The sequence below is a fragment of the Geotrypetes seraphini genome, chromosome 2 (genome assembly GCF_902459505.1).
Source record: "Geotrypetes seraphini chromosome 2, aGeoSer1.1, whole genome shotgun sequence".
NCBI classification, from domain to species: domain Eukaryota; kingdom Metazoa; phylum Chordata; class Amphibia; order Gymnophiona; family Dermophiidae; genus Geotrypetes; species Geotrypetes seraphini.
Genome location: NC_047085.1, coordinates 7,521,464 through 7,543,220, shown reverse-complemented (window position 1 = coordinate 7,543,220; position 21,757 = coordinate 7,521,464). Strand labels below are relative to the sequence as shown.

General features: G+C 44.0%; 1 protein-coding gene across 2 annotated transcripts in view; it reads right to left on the bottom strand.

Annotated features, from left to right (window-relative positions):
• The window catches only part of PUF60 (poly(U) binding splicing factor 60), a 257,544-nt gene that overhangs the window by 219,851 nt on the left and 15,936 nt on the right, over positions 1-21,757 (bottom strand). The window lies entirely within an intron of this gene.

Below are 21,757 nucleotides of genomic sequence, written 5' to 3'. Positions count from 1 at the left end.
CCAGATTAGCAACTAAGTTCCGTAAAGAATCAAGAGTAACTTTAGGAAGTTTAATCAAGGAAAAGTTTTGCAATTGTACAGTTTTAATCTGCTCACCAGTCTGTATTTCCTCCCCATTACCTCGTTGGAATCCAACTCTGTCTCATGTTTGTAAACTTACAGAATCCTTTGGTGGTCCATTCTCCAATCGGGGAAATCCAGGCCCACTACTGTTTCCACTTGAGCCTCCAGGTCAAGAGTCACCACCAGAATCGGTGTGCCCTGATCCCGCTGTGGGGAACTGGCGTTCTGCGGCAGAGTGGGAGGATCTACGGTGCATTTCAATAATACAATTTCAAACCCTTTCACTCTTAACTATGGCATTCCTCAAGGCTCCATTCTGTCTCCATTACTTTTTAATATTTTTCTTTCCCCCTTATTAAGTCTATGTCAATCAATAGGCTTCACTACTTATGCTTACGCAGACGATATTCAGCTGACTCATCCCCTCAATCCAGAAAATATAGATGAAATACACCAGATCAACCAAAAATTAGAAAAAATTAAAAATTGGCTTACTCTAAATAGATTAGCTTTAAATATAACAAAAACTAAAGCACTACTTTTTCTATGGAAACAGGGGTTAAATCTGGCCGCTCCATTTACTATTAATAATATACATCTAAACTTAATAATCCCAAGTATCTTCATTGATGATACTATCGATGACAAATATTGTATCATGATCACATTAGTAATGTTGTCAAAAGCTGTTTTTACCGCTTACGTTTGATTTGTTCTATGTCCAAGTTTTTGGAACCTAAATCATTAAATATTTTAATACATTCACTTGTCATTGCTAAACTCGATTATTGCAATTCATTATTATTAAATATCACTCAAAAGGAAAAGAAATGTTTACAAATAATTCAAAATACCGCTGTTAAAATCATCCACAACGGAAAAAAATTTGATCACGTAACTCCTTTTTTGATTGATTCACATTGGCTCCCCGTTAATCACCGTATAACCTATAAAATCCTGCTTCTAGTGTTTAAAACACTGTCCACAAACGAACCTCAATTTATAAACCGGATACTCATTCCATAAAATACGTTACGCTCTCTCCGTTCTACAGCTCAAAGGCTGTTAGCGGTCCCTTCTTTAAAAATTATTGGTACTAGACATCATGACATATATTCAGTGATGGCCCCTCAGACCTGGAATACCCTACCACAACATATAAGAGAAGAAAAGGATCTTAATAGATTTAAAAACAACCTGAAAACTTTTCTTTTTAGAGACGCTTTTAATCTTTAAATGACATATACCCAGCCTACTACAACATATAAGAGAAGGAAAAATTATGTTCTTACCTGTTAATTTTCTTTCCTTTAGAAGCAGCAGATGAATCCAGAGAAAAGTGGGATAGCTCACATCGACCAGCAGGTGGAGATAGAGAAACTGATTAATAGGTGGTCTTATAGACTGGTATTCCTCCTGTCCATTCAGTTATGCTCCTTGCCCAAGCATCCCAAGATATGAGAATGAGCAATCAAAAGGGGGTCTAGACCTATCCTCTGGCAAGCGTTGCGTTTTGGTATCACCAAAATCCTTCACCAACTTATCCAAGTCTTCCCCAAACAACAACCGTCCTTTAAAAGGGAGTTTCACGAGACGAAGCTTGGACGCCGCATCCGCCCAATTACGAAGCCACAAATACCTGCGAGAAACCACAGAAAGAGCCATTTGCTTGGCAGAAGCACGAATAATATCATACAAGGCATCTGCCAAATACGCCAGACCAGATTCCAGATCAGCCATCTCCGCGGGAACAGAACCCCCGGACTCCATCATGTTATCCGCCATGAGTTGCGACCATTGCAAACAAGCACGTGCAGCATATGAACTGCAAACCGCCGCTTGCAAGGTGACTGCCGCTACCTCAAAGGACATTTTAAGCGACGACTCAATCTTCCTATCCTGAACATCCTTCAGTGCAGCACCCCCCTCCACCGGCAGGGTAGTCTTTTTGGTGACCACGGCTACCAACGCATCCACTCTAGGCAACTTAAACTTTTCTAGTTCCGCAGGAGCAATAGGATACAACTGTCGCATGGCTTTCGACACCCGCAGACTTGCCTCCGGCGTGTCCCATTGCGTCGTGATAAGCTCCTGCATAGCCTCATGCACCGGAAAGGATATAGCCGGCTTGCAAGTTCCCGCCATAAGGGGGTTCGCGGACCCTGACACTGGCGGATCCTCCTGCGAGATGTTCAAACCTTGTAAAGCCTTAGAAATTAACAAGGAAAGTTCCTCCCTGTGAAACAGACGGAGCGCGGAAGGATCATCCCCGTCCCTACCCGACAGCTCCTCCGCGTCTAAATCCGGGACCTCACCGTCCTCCAACTCCTCAGGAAGGGTCAGAGATACGGGGGAGACGGAGATAGCCTCCCCCTCGTCCGCCGTTGCAAGCCTGCGCCGCTTGGCCGCCTGAGCCCGCACCGGAGGAGCGACCTTAGTAAAGGAAGCAGGCCCCGCCGAATCAGGAATAATAGGAGAAGCAAACAGAGTAGGCAACAAAGGCAGCCCCAAATTCACTGCCTGAGCAGGTTGAGAGCTCTGTAACACAAAAGCCCTGTGCAACATCATAATAAACTCTGGCGAAAATGAGCCGAGCCCACCTTCTGCCAGTCCAGCCTTGCCTGTCCCGTGGGGCAAAAACGCGGCCTCCCCCAGCGCACCCGACGCATCGGGAGCCGCCGCACTCGCTTCAGGCATCCGCATGGTCGGCAACATGGCCGACGCGACCGCGCGGGAAGAGGAGCTCAAGCGCGCCTCTTCAGCGCTGGAAAACTCCCCCTCACCCAGCTGCGAAAACAAATCCTCTGCCTGCGCGTCTGCACATCCTGCAGAGCACAGACCCGACGGTGTCCTGCGCTTCCCACAGCGCGAACACCGCTTCACTATTTCTGCAGCCATGGGGACTTTTTTTTTTTTTTTTTTTAAACGGAGAATCCCGCCAAAAACCACCGACGCAGAACTCCCGAACTAACCCCTCAAAACGGCCCAAACCGCACGCCAAACTCAAATTCCAACTCACCTAACACAAGCACACATTCAACCGAAGAAAGGTTATAGCTGGCAGTTACAGGCTGAACGCTGACCCGGAGGCACAGCACAGCACAGAAAGGCTCTGACCCTTTTTTTTTTTTAACTGGAAAGAAGAAAGAACACAGAGCCAAATGAAACCCCTCAATCCAATGGAGGGGAGGGTGGAGAAGGGACCTGGGGAGGCCCAGGTGTAGCTCCCAAAGCTGGCACCGCTCAGCCAGACACCCCTTTCTTAACTGAAGAGAACTAGTCTCAACAGAAGAATATAAAAGTCCCAGAAATTTATTCCTGCACAGCCAGAATCCAGGAGCTAGAGTGAGAGCTCCAAACCCCTGCTGGGAGATAGAGCAAACTGAATGGACAGTAGGAATACCAGTCTATATGACCACCTGTTAATCAGTTTCTCTATCTCCACCTGCTGGTCGATGTGAGCTATCCCACTTGTCTCTGGATTAATCTGCTGCTATGCTAAGGAAGAACAAGATCTTAATAGACTTAATAACAACCTGAAAACTTTTTCTTTTTAGAGACACTTTAAATCTTTAAATGACATATACCCAGCGTACTTATTACCATTTAAACAAACAAAAAAAAAATTGCCTTTCCTCTCCTCATGTACCTTCCATTCATGGCTTCTTCTTTTCTTTTTTAAAATGAAAAACATTAACTTTGTAACTTTCTCTTTTTTTTCCTTATGTATTCAAGTTTGTCTATATGTTTGTCCGTCTAACCCATTTTAAATTGTACGTTGAATTGTATGTTTATTTTATATTTTATTGTAACTCGCTTAGTAATTTATATATAAGCGATTTATCAAATTTAAATAAAACTTGAAACTTGAGCTCTATTGTCGGGACTCAGTGTGGTGCCCAATCCAGAGAGATCTGCCGTGCTTCCACTCCATGCTGGTGTCTCCAGCAGGCCTTCCCCCGACGTAGTCTCTGCTTGCAGCCTCCTCAAAAAACTTTCCAATGGACCCGAAGTGCCGGAGGCACTCTTTCCCCAACTCTTCAGCGTAGAAGAAAAGGGATTTCCCAGAACGCTGGGACCGCTCCGAGCGGAAGAAAAGCAAGAGAAGACCTGCCACACATCAGCCCTTTACCAATTTTGCACAGTTTAGTGTCATCTGCAAATTTAATCACTTCACTAGTCATTCCAATTTCCAGATTATTTATAAATAAGTTAAATAGCACCGGTCCAAGTACAGATCCCTGCGGCACTCCACTGTTTGCACCCTCCAGTCTTGAGGTACTACTAGCGAAATGTTACAGATCACTAACAGCAGGTCAGCAATTTCATGTTTTAGTTATTTTAATACCCTGGGATGTATACTATCCTGTCCAGGTGATTTATCACTTTTTAACTTGTCGATTTGGCTTAGTACATCTTCCAGATTCACTGAGATTTCTTTCAGTTCCTCAGCATCATTACCCTTGGAAATCATTCATAAAGACTGAAGCAAATAATTCATTCAGTCTCTCCGCTATGGCCTTATCCTCCCTGAGTGCCTCTTTTGCTCCTTGATCATCAAACAGTCCCACGGATTCCTTCACAGGTTTTACAATACAAGAATAAACTAAAAGAAAAACATTCTACACAAAACAAATGGGCTTTGAAATCCAAGACACCCAAAAATTATTCAAATTACTAAAGGAACTCACCGACACCAAACCCTATCTAGCCACTAACAACGTCCCCCACTCTATCTGCCTCCCAGCTAGTAGAATTCTTTAGAAGCAAAATCACAATAGCTATGGATACCTTCACTGGAATCCCAACCCATCTGAACGAGATCACTCTCCACCTCCCCACACACAGAGCAAGAGTCATGTGCAGCGAAACTGAGCCTGGTCTGACTTTCCAAAACTTCAATGGTCAACATAAACAAACTATACAATAAATACAATCATGCAGTATGCGACCTCAACTACTGCCCCCATACCTGTTAAGAACCTCAAGTCTGAAATTCTGCACCCACCTCACTCAATGGATACAGTCTTTGCTCACTGAAAGCCTTTTCCCACAAGATCTCAGTGAAATCATCATCACCCCTATCTGGAAAGACCCTAAGAGAGCAACAGATCTACCTTCCAATTACAGACCTATAGCCTCAATACCTCTTTATGTCAAGCTCATGGAAGGCCTAGTGGCAAAACTTCTCACAGACTACTTAGAACTCCACAGCATACTCCACCCTCCCAATCAGGCTTCAGGACCAACTACATGCACTACTACTACTACTACTAATTTTATTTTTGTATACCGCCATACCTGAAAGTTTAGGCGGTTTACAACAATTGAATGCAAATACATACAATGCAATATAAACAATACAAATGCAAACATCAGATGAAGTTCTGAAGGACCTACATGATAAAAGTTGACAATGTTGAGAAGTAAGAACGATTTAAGGATAGTAATGAATTAAGAAACAATATTAGGATCCTGGCTTGTTAAATAGATAGGTTTTTATCTGTTTTCATTTTGGCCGACTGAAAAGATAGGTTTTTATCTGTTTTCATTTTGGCCGACTGAAAAGAACAAGTTCTCTCTAGGAACCTTTTATATTGACAGAGTTTTATTGAAGGATATGTGAACAAGTGTGCTCTTCGGGAGCTCTTATTTAAGCGACTCAAAGTAAAATGAGGAATGAGGTAACCTGGAAGCATACCAAATACCGCTTTGTAGCATATACAAGAAAACTTAAAACAGTACTCTGGACTCTAACGGCAGCTAATAAAGCTTTTGGTAAAAAGAGGAGATATGCTCCCATTTTTTTAGACCGAAAATAAGGCAGACAGCCGTATTCTGGAGGGCTCTCAATTTATTTGTGTTTTCTTTTAAATGCACCCAGGTATATGATGTTGCAGTAGTCTAAAATACTTAGAATAGAAGACTGGACTAACAGATGGAATGAAGTTTCATCAAAGTACTTCTTGATGGTACGGAGCTTCCAGAGCACTGAGATACCTTTCTTAAATATTAAATCGGAGTGTTTTTCCAGTGTAATACGTTTGTCCAAAGTTACTCTCTCCTGGACTCAGCCTGACAACACTTGAGCAAAAACAAAAAATTGCTAATCATACAACTAGATCTCACCACAACATTTGATCTGGTTGATCACAACATACTACTACAAATATTGGAAACAATAGGAATCACAGGCAGGGTACCCTCATGGTTCCAAGGATTCCTTCAATCCAGAAACGACAGGGTAAAAACAAACAAAGAAAAATCAGAATCCTGGTACAACCCCTGCAGTGTGCCCCAAGGATCCCCACTGTCCCCAACACTCTTTAATCTATATATTGCCTCACTAGGCGCCTGCTTAGACCAAGTAAACATAACATCATTCAACTATGCAGATGACATCACCATCTTCCTTCCCTTCGACCAATCGACACCCACAGCAAAAAACGCACTACACAAAACACTAGAAACAGTAAAACAATGGATGAAAACCCGCAAACTAAAACTAAACCCAGACAAAACAAAGTTCCTACTTCTCAAACGACAGAACCCGTACCATAACGAACCTTGAAATAAACTCCATCTCATACCCAATACTACCCCACCTAAAAATATTAGGGATGATGATAGACAGAGGCTATGCCATGCAACTACATATCAACAAAACAGTCTAGAAAGACTTTGCAGTCATGCATAACCTAACGCAAATCCGGAAATTCTTCGTTAGAACACAATTCAGACTTCTGGTCCAGGCACTAATAGTAAGCCTACTAGACTACTGAAATATCAAATACCTACCCCGCTACCATGATATAATAACTACAAACAGTGCAAAACACAACAGTCAGACTGATCTGCTCATTGAAGAAGTTCGACCACATCACTGCTGCATACCAAGACACACACTGGCTACTGATACAAGCAAGAACATAAGAATAGCCTTACTGGGTCAGACCAATGAATGATTGTATTCTTATTGAATAATTGTATTTCGCTGACTGTCCAGTTCTTAGTGTAAACTGCCTAGAACTCATATAGAGTTAAGTCAAAAGATATTTTATCCGACCCCTGGACAAACCCCTGCGGAGTACCACAAGGATCCCCACTATCGCCCATACTATTCAACCTCTTCATAGCTTCCTTAGGCACTGCTCTAGACGCCCTAAATATAACTTCTTTCAGCTACGCAGATGACATAACCATCATTCTCCCATTTGACATCCAAGACCCCATCTCCAATGGACGCCTGAAAACAACACTGGAAACTGTAGAAAAATGGATGATGAACCATAAGCCGAAACTGAATGCAGAGAAAACCAAATTCCTACTACTACAGAAGGAACAAAAGCCATCACTAACAGAACTGGAAGTAAACGCAATCAAATATCCTATACAGAGCACTCTCAAAATTCTGTGAATACAATTAGACAGACGCTGCACTATGCAGACACAGATACACAAAGTCATACAGAAGGCATTCTTCACCATGCGAAACCTAAGAAAAATAAGAAAGTTCTTTACCAAAGAACACTACAAGATCATTGTACAATCCCTCACACTCAGTACCTTGGATTACTGCAACAGCCTTTACCTACTATGCCCAAACAACATGATAAAACAACTACAGACCGTTCAGAACACAGCCATCAGACTCATCTACTGTCTCAGCAAATTTGACCACATCACCCCCACCTATGTAAACTCTCACTGGCTCCCGATAAAAGCAAGAACTCAATTCAAGTTCTATTGTCTACTATTTAAAGTAACCCATGGAATTGCCCCCTGTTACCTAAACAACCGCCTATACCTCTACCACTCATCCAGATCAAGGAGAACTCAAAACCTATTCACCTTCCCCCCTCATAATGGTACCCGACGTAAGAAACTATACAACAGCCTTCTAGCGACACAGGCAGCAAAAATTGACCCCACCATCACCAAACTAATGATCAACACAACAGACATCAAAGTGTTTCGAAAAGAAATCAAAACATTTCTATTCAAAAAACACGTCCCTACTAACTAATCTCCTCCCCTTTCGCGCAAGCTCTCCCTCTCTGGAATAACACATTAGTCAACTCCTAGAACCTTTCCTTCCAAAAATATTCTGATTCCTAAATAAGCATCTACCTCACTATCCAACAAACTTCTTACGTCATTGTTAGGTAACTTCTCTTCTGTAACCCGTATATACTGATATTCTCCACTGTATCCTGTTATCACTTGATTCTCTGCTATGTAATTCTTATTATTGAATCCTCTACCACACCATGTAAAGTACATGAATCACTGTTATGTAATTCTCTAGATAATCTTTGTTACGCAATTCTCTCGATAATCTTTGTTACGCAATTCTCTCAGTAATGTCCAGATCTCTTATAATTTGTTATCCGCCTAGAACCACAAGGCACAGGCGGAATAGAAATCACTAATGTAATGTAATGTAATTGCAGCATAAAAGAATAAAGTTATTATTATTATCAAGCCCAGTAGCCCGTTCTCACGGTGGCCAATCCAGCTCATTAGTACCTGGCCAAAACCCAAGGAGTAGCAATATTAGATGTTACCAATCCAGGTTAAGCAGTGGCTTTCCCCATGTCTTTCTCAATAACAGACAATGGACTTTTCCTCCAGGAAATTGTGCAAACTTTTCTTAAAACCAGCTATGCTATCTGCTCTTACCACAATTTCTGGCATTGCGTTCCAGAGTTTAACTAGTCTCGAGTGAAAAAATAGTTCCTTCTATTGGTTTTAAAAGTATTTCCCTGTAACTTCATCGAGTGTCCCCCTAGTCTTTGTAAATCTTGATGCAGTAAAAAATTGATCCACTTGTACCCGTTCTACTCCACTCAGGATTCTGTAAACTTCAATCATATCTCCTCCTCAGCCGTCTCTTTTTGAAGCTGAAGAGCCCTAACCGTTTGTCTTTCCTCATACGAGAGGATTTACATCCCCTTTACCATCTTGGTCGCTCTTCTTTGAACCTTTTCTAGCGCCACTATATCTTTCTTGAAATAAGGAGACCAGAATTAAACGCAATACTCCAGATGAGGTTGCACCATGGAGCGATACAGGGGCATTATAATATTCTTAGTCTTGTTAATCATCCCTTTCGCCGACACACATACTTTTAGAAGACCCAACCCCAAAATGAACAAAAATCCTAAGTCTTTCTGACTTTATTAGAGAGCCTAGCCAGTGTCCTACAGCCACTTCCCCATCATGGTGTCGTCTCATTATTTCCATCAACGTTGACCCCTAATTTCATCAGACAACTGGGTCCTACAAATTGTGAGAGGGGGTTATACTTTTCATCTTTGAAAAATACCTCCTCGGTTGACTGCTATTATGAATCGAACCTGGTCCCAATATGTCGACCCATGGGGTACCTATTTGGAGATGGAGGGGGCAGGGGAGACTGTTTCTTTTTTTTTAAGTTAAGGTATGTTTATTGAGAAATTTATATTTTACAATAAGGTACATACATAGGAGCTGTACATCGAAAGCTACATAAACAAGTAATATAGCAACAACATGTTAATATAAAAGAGTTATCAAAATGAACCATTAGAATATAACATTGGAATATCAATGTAACTTACGAAAGTGGTGACACTAAGGAAGATAACAAGCAGCATGAATTTAAGCTAGAGATTGAACAAAAATATATAAAAGGAGAAGAGGAGATAGCGCAGTAAGAAAAAGGAAAAGGGAAGAAAAGAGGGAGGCAACGCAGTTATCATGGGTGACTTCAACTATACGGGGATAGATTGGAACCTAATCACCTCCGGATGTGCTAGAGAGACCAAGTTCCTGGAAACTGTAGGTGATTGCTTCCTGGAACAACTTGTCAAGGAAAATACAAGAGGAAATGTAATTCTGGACTTAGTTCTAAATAGGCTGCGAGGACTGGCACAGGATGTAGAAGTAGAAGGGACGCTGGGAAACAGCGATCACAATGTGATATGCTTCAACCTGGAAATAGGGGTGAAACGTCGGTCCAGAACGAAGGCCATAGCCCTAAACTTCTGAAAAGGAAATTATGAAGGGATGAGACGCATGGTGGGGAAGAAAATTAAGAAGAGGATAAACACTATAAAGACGCTGGAGCAAGCTTGGTCTCTTTTTAAGGATACGGTCACCGAGGCGCAAAATATATATATACATTACATTAGGGATTTCTATTCCGCCATTACCTTGCAGTTCAAGGCGGATTACAAAAGAATTATCCAAGATGTATTACAACAAGAACTTACAAAAAAAAAAAAAAAATTGATCATTTTCAAAAAGAGTGAGAAATGGGTAAGGTTATTTGTTTGGGGTAGTTGGTTTTAGTGAGAGGTGGAGTTTGGGACTTGCGGTATTATTTCTTTTTTCAGAGTCTTCTTGAAGAGTATGGTCTTTATTTCTTTTCTAAAAGTCTTGTAGTCGAGGGATGCTGTCAGTAGATTGGCGATTTGGTTGTCTAGTTTGGCTGCTTGAGTGGCCAGAAGGCCATCATATTGTTTTTTCCGTTTGACCTCCTTAATTGGGGGGTATGAGAATGGGGTGTGGGTTTTCCTATGTCTGGTTGCGGTGTTGTGGATGAGGCGGTTATTCAGGTACAGTGGTACCTCGGTTTACGAGTGCACCAGTTTGCGAGTGTTTTGCAAGACGAGCAAAACATTCGCAAACTTGGTGCCTCGTTCTTATGTGTCAGGGAGTAGAGCTTTGAATATACATTTTGAGAGGCATTCATTTGCTCTGAAAGAGAGGATAGCGGTTGTAGGTTTTAGCTAAGTACGCTTCAAATCTGTACGTCATGCAAACTAAGTTCCACCATTGTAAGTGTGAAGTCTTAGAAAGGTTCTTCCACGAGCTAAGGAGAATTTTTATAGCTATCGATAGCAAGATATCAAAAAGGGAGGCTTCCTCATTGGATAGCCTATCCATCAGAGCAAAGGATTTCAACAGAAGTATTTGGTAATCAGTGAAATATCTATATGAAATATGGAGCAGAGTGTGTCCCAAACTGCATCCTAGAAATTTTGTATGCATGGACATGAGAAAAGGAGGTGTTTCAGGGAGCCAGTGTCAGAGTTACATGACCAACAAGTTTGCGGGAAAGAAGGATTGATCCTATGGGATTTCAAGGGAGTCCATTGCTCTATGAAAGAGGAAAAACATACTCTGCAGAAAAGAAGCAGACCTGGAAATGTGGGAGGTGGATGCCAATATATGTGACCAGGCCTCATCAGAAATGGGAAAACCAAAATCAAATTCCCAGGATTTTTTGAGTAGTAAGGTTGGGTCAGGGGAGATAGATTTCAGGAGTTTGTAAAAATTGGATGCAGTATGTCCCAGTGCTAAATATTGCTTAGCGAGGGAAAGGAGAGTCGGTGAAGTGTTCGCTAATAGGGGATTCAAGATAGATTTCTTAATGGAGGATCTCGGTTGAAGCCATTGGTAAAATTGAGAGGGGAGGGAGAGAATAATTCACTATTAATTCACTAAAGGGGAGCCAAGAACCATCTGAAGTGAATAATGAAGCAACCATCTGTATGTGATTATGAAACCACAAGGGCCAGGAGAAGAGTCTATTAAGAATTGACGTTTACCCCAAATAGGGCAAAGTGCAGATTGCAGCCAAGGATGTTCCAACTGTTTGTCCAAATCAAGGAGAATTTTGTGAGTGGTCTGAATAAGGGGATTGTGGAGGTGATTACTTGAAGAAGAGGAATCTACTAGATGAATAAGGGGAATGGGATGTAGGAGAGATTTCTCCAGTAATAGCCAGTTGGGGATGTCTGTGGAGACCGATGAGGTGAGCCATTCTGCTCCCTGGCGCAAAATGAACGCTCTATGGTAAAGATGAAGATCAGGGAAGTTAACCCCCCCCCCCTAATCTTTTAGGAGACTTCAATTTTTGTATTGAGATACTGTAGGGTTTGTTATTCCAGAGGAAGGCAAGCATCAATTTTTCGAGCTGTTTATATAGGGAGGCTGGAAATAAAATAGGGAACATGTTTAGGGTGTATATTATTTTAGGAACTACCATCATTTTTAAAGTATCGAGTCTACCCCACCAGCAGAGATTTAAGGGGGACCAGGAGGCTAATAAGGCAGTAATCTTGGAAATTAAGAACATAAGAAATGCCTCTTCTGGGTCAGACCAGAGGTCCATCGTGCCCAGCAGTCCGCTCGCGCAGCGGACCAAAAGGTCCAGGACCTGTGTAGTAGTCCTCTATCTGTACCCCTGTATCCCCTTTTCCTTCAGAAAATTGTCCAATCCCTTCTTGAACCCTAATATCGTACTCTGTCCTATCATGCCCTCTGGAAGCGCATTCCAGGTGTTCACCACCCGTTGGGTAAAGAAAAACTTCCTAGCATTGGTTTTGAAGCTGTCCCCTTTCAACTTTTCCGAATGCCCTCTCATTCTTGTAGTTTTCGAAAGTTTGAAGAACCTGTCCCTCTCTACTTTCTCTATGCCCTTCATGATCTTGTAAGTCTCTATCATATCCCATCTAATCTTCTCCAGGGAAAAGAGCCCCAGTTTCTCCAGTCTCTCAGTGTATGAAAGGTTTTCCATACCCTTTATCAAACGTGTCGCTCTCCTCTGAACCCTCTTGAGTATCGCCATATCCTTCTTAAGGTACGGCAACCAATATTGGATGTAGTACTCCAGATGCGGGCACACCATCGCCCGATACAACGGCAGGATAACTTCTTTCGTTCTGGTTGTAATCCTTTTTGATTATACCTAGCATTCTATTCACTCTCTTAGCGGCTGCTGCGCACTGTGTCAACAGCTTCATTGTCTTATCCACTATTACCCCCAAGTCCCTTTCCTGGGTACTTTCACTCAATAACATCCCTCCCATCGTATAGCTGTACCTCAGGTTTTTGCTTCCTACATGCAATATTTTACATTTCTCTACACTGAGCTTCATCTGCCATCTCGTCACCCACTCCCCTAGCTTGTGCAGGTCCCTTTGTAATTCTTCGCAGTCCTCTTTAGTCCGAGCACCACTAAATAGTTTGGTGTCGTCTGCAAATTTTATTATTTCGCACTTCGTCCCTGTTTCTATGTATTGATAAATATATTGAAAAGCAGCAGTCCGAGCACTGACCCCTGCGGGACACCACTCATTAACCTCCTCCAGTCCGAGTAGTGGCCCTTCACTCCTACCCTCTGCTTCCTACCCGCCAACCAATTTCTAATCCATCTATGTACGTCTCCTTCCACCCCATGGTTCTTCAGCTTCCGAAGTAGGCGTTCATGGGGTACCTTGTCAAAGGCTTTTTGGAAATCTAAATATACAATGTCTATGGGGTCCCTTTTGTCCATCCGTTTGTTAATTCCTTTGAAGAAGTGTGTAGTAAGTTCGTTAGGCACGATCTCCCCAACATGTTGGCTTGTGATTAGAAGTTTATTTCTTTCAAAATGCTCATCGATGCTGTCTTTTATCAGCGCTTCCACCTTTTTCCCCGGAACCGAGGTCAGACTCACCGGTCTGTTATTCCCCGGGTCACCTCTTGATCCCTTTTTAAAGATGGGCGTAACATTGGCTATCTTCCAATCCTCCGGGATCACTCCTGTTTTCAGGGATAGATTGCAAACTTGCTGTAGTAGTTCCGCTATTTCCTCCTTTAGTTCTTTCAGTACCCTAGGGTGGATTCCGTCCGGGCCCGGTGATTTGTCGGTTTTTAATTTTTCTAACTGCCTACGTACGTCTTCAAGGCTTACTTTCATGGATGCTAATTTATTTGTTTGGTCTCCTTTGAAGATTTGCTCAGGTTCCGGTATGTTAGATGTGTCCTCTTTTGTAAATACAGACGAAAAGAACATGTTTAGTCTTTCCGCAGTTCTCTCTCCTCCTTCACCACTCCCTTCCTGTCTCCATCATCCAGCGGTCCTACCTCCTCCCTAGCCGGCTGCTTCTCTTTAACATATCTGAAGAATGGTTTGAAATTTCGTGCTTCCTTGGCTAGCCTTTCTTCATATTTTGGTTTTTCTGACATTCTTTTTGATACTTCCTGTGCTCTTTCCAGTTCTCCTCACTTTTGTCTTTTTTCCATTTCCTGAATGAATTCTTCTTATCACCTATCGTTTTCTTTACTTCTTTTGTTATCCACGCCGGGTCTTTTGTTTGATTCTTTTTGCACCCTTTTCTGAATCTTGGGATTTGCAGATTTTGCGTCTCGATCACCGTGTCCTTGAATAAAGACCAGGCTTGTTCTACAGTCTGCCATTTCTTTGAGGTGTTCCTAAGTTTCTTTCTTACCATTACTCTCATCGCTTTGTAGTCTCCTTTCTTGAAGTTAAAAGTTGTCGCTATGGTTCTTTTTCCCTTCGGTATTCCTACTTCAACTTTGAACTTGATCATACTGTGATCGCTGATTTCCCAATGGTCCCACTACTTCCACTTCCTTCACAGGTCCCCCTAGTCCATTTAGGATTAGGTCTGGAGTGGCATTCCCTCTCGTCGGTTCTCTAACAAATTGATCCATGAAGCAATCCTGTATAGCCTCCAGGAATCCGGTCTCCCATAATAATCGTGTTACTGCTTTTGCATTCTTGCTTCATCTCGGCTTCCATTTCTTCATCGATAGCTTGTTTGTCCAGGTGGACGATAGTACAGGCCCATCTTTATCTCGGACCCTTTCCTTCCGGGTATTTTAACCCATAGCGATTCCAATTTGTTGGTCATCTCTGCTGTGTCCACTCTGGTCGAGTGTATGCTTTCTTTTATGTATAGGGCTATTCCTCCTCCTTTCTGACCTGACCTGTCCTGGCGATAGAGATTGTACCCCGGTAGTGCTGTATCCCATTTGTTTTCTTCATTCCACCATGTTTCGGAGACCCCAAGGATGTCTATGTTCTCAGTTTTAGCCATGACTTCTAATTCCCCCATTTTGTTCCTTAGGCTCCTTGCATTAGTATATATGCAATTTAGGTCCTGGTATTTTTTTGTCTTCATTTCCTTTCGCTGTGCTTCGAACTTTATTTTCTTCTCTTGTGCTGCAATCCTTTTATCCTCCTCTTCTGGGTTAGTCAACTTCTGTGTTTTGCCCATTGTTTCTTCCCATTTTAACCGCTTAGTATCTTCGCAGGATACTTTCTTCCGAATTGTCGACCCTTGGCCAACTGTCAGCTTTCCCCTTCTTCTTAGTTTAAAGCCTGTTCTATTCCTCTCCTGACGTTGTTTGCTAGAAGTTTAGTTCCCGCCGCGCTGAGGTGCAGTCCATCTCTCCTGAAGAGCTTGCTCTTACCCCAAAACGTTGTCCAGTTCCTCATGAAGTGGAACCCCTCTTCTTCACACCATTTCCCCATCCAAGCATTTATTGATTGTAGTTCCGTCTGCCTCTTCACATCTGCCTTCGGTACTGGTAGGATCTCTGGGTCCTCATCTTCAACTTCCTACCCAGAATTTTAAACTGTTCTATCAGTGCACTTCTTCTGTAGTCTCTCCAGCTGTCATCATTTGTCCCGATGTGGATCACTACTGCAGTCTCTTCTGTCTCTGCTCCTTCCAGGATCTCTCCAATTTTGTCCACAATGTCCTTTGTTCTCGCTCCTGGGAGTCAATCCTCTCTCCCACCTGCTATGTAACTGTCTACATTCCTTAGGTTTGAGTCTCCCACTAGGATCGCAGACTTTCCCATCTTCAATTTTCGCTTCAGTCGCAGGTCTGCGTCCTCGGTGTGCTTTACTGCTTCCTCTTCTAGGCACCGGCAAGACCTTGTCTTCCCTTCCTGCGGAGTTCTTCTATGGGCATCTTTTTCCTTGGAGTCTGACTGCTCTTGCTCTCTATTCCTTGCGGCTGTATCTTCGTCCTTCCTACGATATTCTTGTTCTTCTACCCTCCTGTAGGACTCTTGGATGAACTCCTCGAGCTCCCTGACTTGTTCCTTGATGTGCCTCTCTGTCTCTGGGTCTTCAGCTGTCCTGAGCGGGCCTTCTGTCCTGTACAGGTCTTCCATGATGTAAAGTCCCTCCAGTTCTTGAATCCTGTACTTCATGCGACTAACCTCCTTCTTCAAGCTTTTCAGCTCGTGACACCGACTGCATATATATGACTGCCTCCCGGAAGGGAGGTAATCGTACATATGACAGTCCGTGCAGTACACTGGGAAGCTCATCCTCTGGATTCCCTCTGCTTCCATTGCTGTCCAACTATTTGGAGTACTCTCTACTAATGTACCGGTGCCTTTTGCTTGTGTGTTCTCTTCTGTACCTGCTTCTTCTGTGTGTGTTCCTTTTGTGCCTGTGTGCTCATTTTGTGCCTGCCTCCCCCTTACCTTCTGTGCCTGCCGCTTCCTTCTGTGCCTGCCTCCCCCCTTATCTTCTGTGCCTGCCGCTTCCTTCTTTGCCTGCCTCCCCCTTACCTTCTGTGCCTGCCGCTTCCTTACCTTGCTGGTTTCCCCGGTGTCCTTGGTTGTGGTGACCTGGCCCTAAGTGTGTGTAAGTAGAGTTGATTTAATGTCTGTATGAAGGACAATCCAAGGTATTTTATGCCAGAGGTAACCCAAGTGAAAGGATATGAAGTGATGGAAAAGGGGATGCAAGAGGAGTTAAGAGGCATGAGTTCGGTTTTGTCCCAATTAACTTTATATCCAGAGATATTGGAGAAAGTAGAAATCAGTTTTACCAAAGATGTTAATGAGGCCTCAGGTTCTGACAAATAATAAAACATCATCAGCATACGCTGATATTTTGAATTAAAGGTATAACTATTGCCAACAATGAACAGTAGGAGATTGTCTGATGGCAAATAACAGTGGTTCCAGAGCTAGAATGAATAGCAAAGGAGACATTGGCACCCCTGTTTCTGTGTAAGAACATACCGTATCTAGTTGATTGGGTGCTCAGGATTTTACTCTGACCACACAAACTTACTGGTGAAGAAATGCTTTTACACACTGTGGAAGCTAAGGACTATCAAAAAATACTTTGACCCAACATCCTTTAGGTTACTGGTGCAGTCGCTGATCCCATCTATCCTGGACTACTGCAACATCGTCTACCTGGGTATTCCACAAAAAAACAGTTTAAAAAATTGAGATTAGTACAAAACACTGCGGTTCGCTTAATCTTCAGACTGAGAAAAAAAAGACCACATTAGCCCCTATTACAAAAAACTACACTGGCTACCAATACACTTCATTCTACACAACCCCACACGAACCACCAGAAACAAAAACATCTTTGCATACCCAAAGATCACAGGCTGCAAATACAAATCCTTCCTGGACAGAACCTTCATGTACCAAGCAAACAAACAGCAATCCTGGCTGGGAAACTGCATAAATGAAGCCAAACAGCACTACAACGCATTCCGAAAATCAATTAAAACCACTCTATTAGACAAATTTATTACCTAAATAGATGACCTTCTCTCACTATGTTATTTCCCCGCTGCAAACCCTGTTGAAATATCTCAGGTAACTCCAACCTCTCATATTTTCCTTCCCCATGTAACACTTTCTCTTCATGCATTCTGTAATTCGCTGATTGTCCAGCCTTCTTTCAATGTGAACCGCCTAGAAGTCGTTTGATTATGGCAGTATAGAAAAATAAAGTTATTATTATTATTATATGTATGTATATATACACACTATATATATAAATATTAAAAAAAATTTTCCCTGTGGGACCTATTTAGAGAGCAGTGTTTGCCAGATATAGTAGGGTGTCCTTTGAGGGTGGGGGATGGGGGTATTAGGCGCTCTTTCGGGACTTTGAGGTTAGACCTTAAAGTGAGAGGGGTTTTGGGGGGAGGGTTTATATACTTGTTTAACAATGTTCTCATGTTATTGAGGATGCTGCAATTCTGTATTGTTGGATGATATCTATGCTCCTGCTTGGGGCGTATATGATGGCTTTTCTTTTGTACTTTTGATTGTGTACACTGTTCTATATAAATAAACAATTACAAAAAAAAAATAAAATACCTCCAAACCATCCTCTAAGCATCTTCTTTCAATTCCTATCAGACTACCCTCCATCACCAAGAACTTTCAGCTCTTTATAGGAGAGGGGCCAAGGGTTCTACTCCAAGTACCATATTTTTTGCTCCATAAGACACACTTTTTTCCCCAAAAAAGTGGGTGGAAATAAGGGTGCATCTTATGGAGCAAATACCACAAACCCAACCACTCCTTTTTGTATTCCCGGTCCAGCGCTGGCAAGGGAGACTCTTTGCAACCCTCACGAGCTCGCTCAGACTGCAGCCACAAACCAGGATAAGCTGCAGCTCCCGAAGGAAAGCGCTTCCATCACATGAACACCTGTCATAGGAAGCCACCTTCCCCATCACTAACCTGCCAGGCCTCCAGCCTGACCCTCGCTGGCTCACTCTGCAGCATCAGCACTCTGACTGGCTCCGCCTATGTTGCCTCTTCCGTCAGACAATAGCAAAGCGCTGCGTGCCCGGATTCAAGATGGCTGCCCCGGAGAGCAAGAGCAGGTGTCTTGAGTGAGGCAGCGGCCTTCCTGACCATAGGGTCCAGGGAGGTGCGCTGGGCCCCCGCCTGGACTCTCTACCTCTAACACAATATGGCAGCGGATCACAGCAAACAGTTTTTGAAGAGGAGTGCCAAGCTTCCGGGGAGGTGAGTGAGGAGCTGGCCCCAGGGGCGAGTGGATGAACTGCTGTCGGGCCTGGAGATGATGCAGGGATCACCTGCCTCTCGAATCTGCTCAGGTCACCGTCCAGCTTTAATGGACGTGGCTAGAGTTCTCAGGAATCAGAGGCAGCTCATTTATACAGAATTCTTTCCGTGTGATCCACACCAGGTTTTGTATGTATGGAGTCATAGTTCTCATATTGCTCACGGACTTTCAGAATGTCAGAGCTACAGATCTCTTAATTTCATGGTGCAAAACCAAATTTATCTGTCTACCCTGTACCTGCCTGCCCTGTCCCTACCTGCCTGCCAGTCACTAAGCCTGCCTGCCTGCCCTAATCTACCAGAGGGGTAACAGGGTGCAGAGCTTGGCAAGGAGTGTGGGGTTGGGTGCAGAGCCCGGCAGGGAGAATTTGGTTCAGAATGTTTTTTTCTTGTTTTCTTCCTCTAAATCTAGGGTGCATCTTATGGTCCGGTGCATCTTATGGAGCAAAAAATATGGTATTTCCTAATAATAATAATAATAATAACTTTATTCCTTTATACCACCGTCACCAGCAGTTCCAGGCAGTTTACATAAACAGTGAAGAGTACAACAGTATAAAATACATAGGGCTAGATTCACTAACCTATCCGATTGTGACCAATCTGTGCTCGATCCGGGCAGGTCTGATGGATTCACAAACCAGCAATATTCTAATGGGGGAGATTAGAGGAACACCACCATCCACCGACACGGATTGCAAGTGTGAGATCCAGACGCATGCGCAAACCATCTGCTTTCTCTGTAGATGGTCTGCGCATGCATTCTTGTTAGTTTCTGCTCCATTTTGTTTTTGTTTTTTGGGGCCCCGACTCTCTTGAAAGGCGATCCCCGGTGGCAGCAGCCTCTAAACTCACTGCCACCTTCTCTGCAGTAGTGCAGCCCCGCTTTAAACACGTGGGCTCACACTGCGGGGAAGGAGGCAGAGAACAGGAGAGTCAGGGCGCAGAGAGCAGAGGGTGTTTGGATTTGGGGCAGAAAGTATGGCGGCAAGAGGAGAGGCGGGGCGGGGCTGAAAGGCAGGAGAAGGGCAGAGAGAGGAGTAAAGGCAGCGAGATCGGGACAGCAGAGAGCAGGGCTTGCAGAGCACAGGGCGGCAATGGAGCTGGAGAGTCGGAAAGGACGTTTGCAACTGGTCCCCAGCAGTCGCTTCTTGAGTTGTTCGGCCAGCCCAGTCGGTTCGCAAATTTGTTTTGTGAATCGCGTCCCTGCCTACTTTGTGTGCCGTTCCCCTTATTTGCATGCGCAGATCAGAATGGGATCAGCAGAGAGGTAAGTGAATCGGGACAGAGTAAAATCGGGTTGCAAAGGGGTCGCAAACCAATCGGTACACGATCGGTTTGCTTTGTGAATCCTAGCCCATAAAGCACAGTTACTTACCGTTATCCAGGGACAGCAGGCAGATATTCTCACATGTGGGTGACGTCATCCACGGAGCCCCGACGCGGACAGCTTTTCAAGCAAACTTGAAGAAGTTTTAAGCTTGCTATGCTGCACCACGCATGTGCATGCCTTCTTGCCCACTAGAGGGCCATCCCCACCTCGTGGTCCTCAGTTCCATAGCCAGCAAAGAAGCCATCCCCGGGGAGAAGGGCGGGTTGTGAGAATATCTGCCTGCTGTCCCTGGATAACACCTGTTACGGTAAGTAACTGTGCTTTATCCCAGGGCAAGCAGGCAGCATATTCTCACATGTGGATGACCTCCAAGCCAACCAAAAAAGGGCAGGAGGGAGGATGGCAATTTAAGCAAACAGATTACACAACACCGACTGGCCAAACCGGCCGTCGCTCCTGGACAGAGTATCCAAACAGTAGTGGGAGGTGAAAGTATGAACCGAAGACCAAGTGGCAGCCTTACAGATGTCCTCAACAGGTGTAGACCGGAGGAAAGCAACCGAAGCTGCCATAGCTCGGACCTTATGCCCCTTGACCCGACCATGCAGCGCGAGACCAGCCTGAGCGTAGCAAAAAGAAATACAAGCGGCCAACCAATTGGACAAGGTGCGCTTGGAAACAGGACGTCCCAACCGATTAGGATCGAAGGACAAAAACAATTGAGGAACCGTCCAATGTGACTGAGTGCGTTGAAGATAAAAAGCCAATGCCCTCTTACAGTCAAGCGTGTGAAACGCCACCTCGCCAGGATGAGAGTGGGGCTTTGGAAAAAACACCGGAAGAACAATGGACTGATTGAGGTGGAAATCAGACACAACTTTAGGCAGAAATTTAGGGTGAGTACGGAGAACCACCTTATCATGATGAAATACCGTAAAGGGTGGATCCGCCACCAAGGCCTGCAGCTCACTAATCCACCGAGCAGAAGTGAGCGCAAGCAGAAAGATCACCTTCCAAGTGAGAAACTTGAGATGAGATTTATCCATAGGCTCAAATGGTGGTTTCATAAGTTGAGCCAGCACCACATTAAGATCCCAAACCACAGGAGGAGGCTTGAGAGGAGGATGGACGTTCAAAAGACCCCTCATGAAACGAGTAACCAGAGGATGAAGGGAGAGGGACTTTCCCTCAAGATGCCGATGGAAAGCAGCAATTGCACTAAGATGCACCCGAATAGAAGTTGTCTTCAGACCGGACTGAGACAAATGAAGCAAATACTCCAGGACCGAAGCCACCGGAACCGACACAGGGTCCAGATGATGAGAGCAACACCAAGATGAGAATCTGGTCCATTTTTGCGAATAGCAAAGTCGAGTCGAGACCTTGCGAGAAGCCTCCAAAACCTCCCGGACTGACTGAGATAAGGGAACAGAAGTCAGGGGGAAAGGAACCAAGCTGTCAGATGTAAGGACTGAAGATTGGGATAAAACAGCGAACCCCGACTCTGAGACAGCAGAGAGGGAAAAACAGGCAGAAGCAGAGGCTCCCTGACACTGAGTTGCAGAAGCAGGGAGAACCACGGCTGACGAGGCCAACGAGGCGCAATGAGAATCAGAGTGGCCCGTACTGATTTGAGATGCACCAGCGTCCTCAGGATCAGAGGGAAAGGAGGAAATGCATAGAGGAACTTCCCTCCCCAATCGAGAA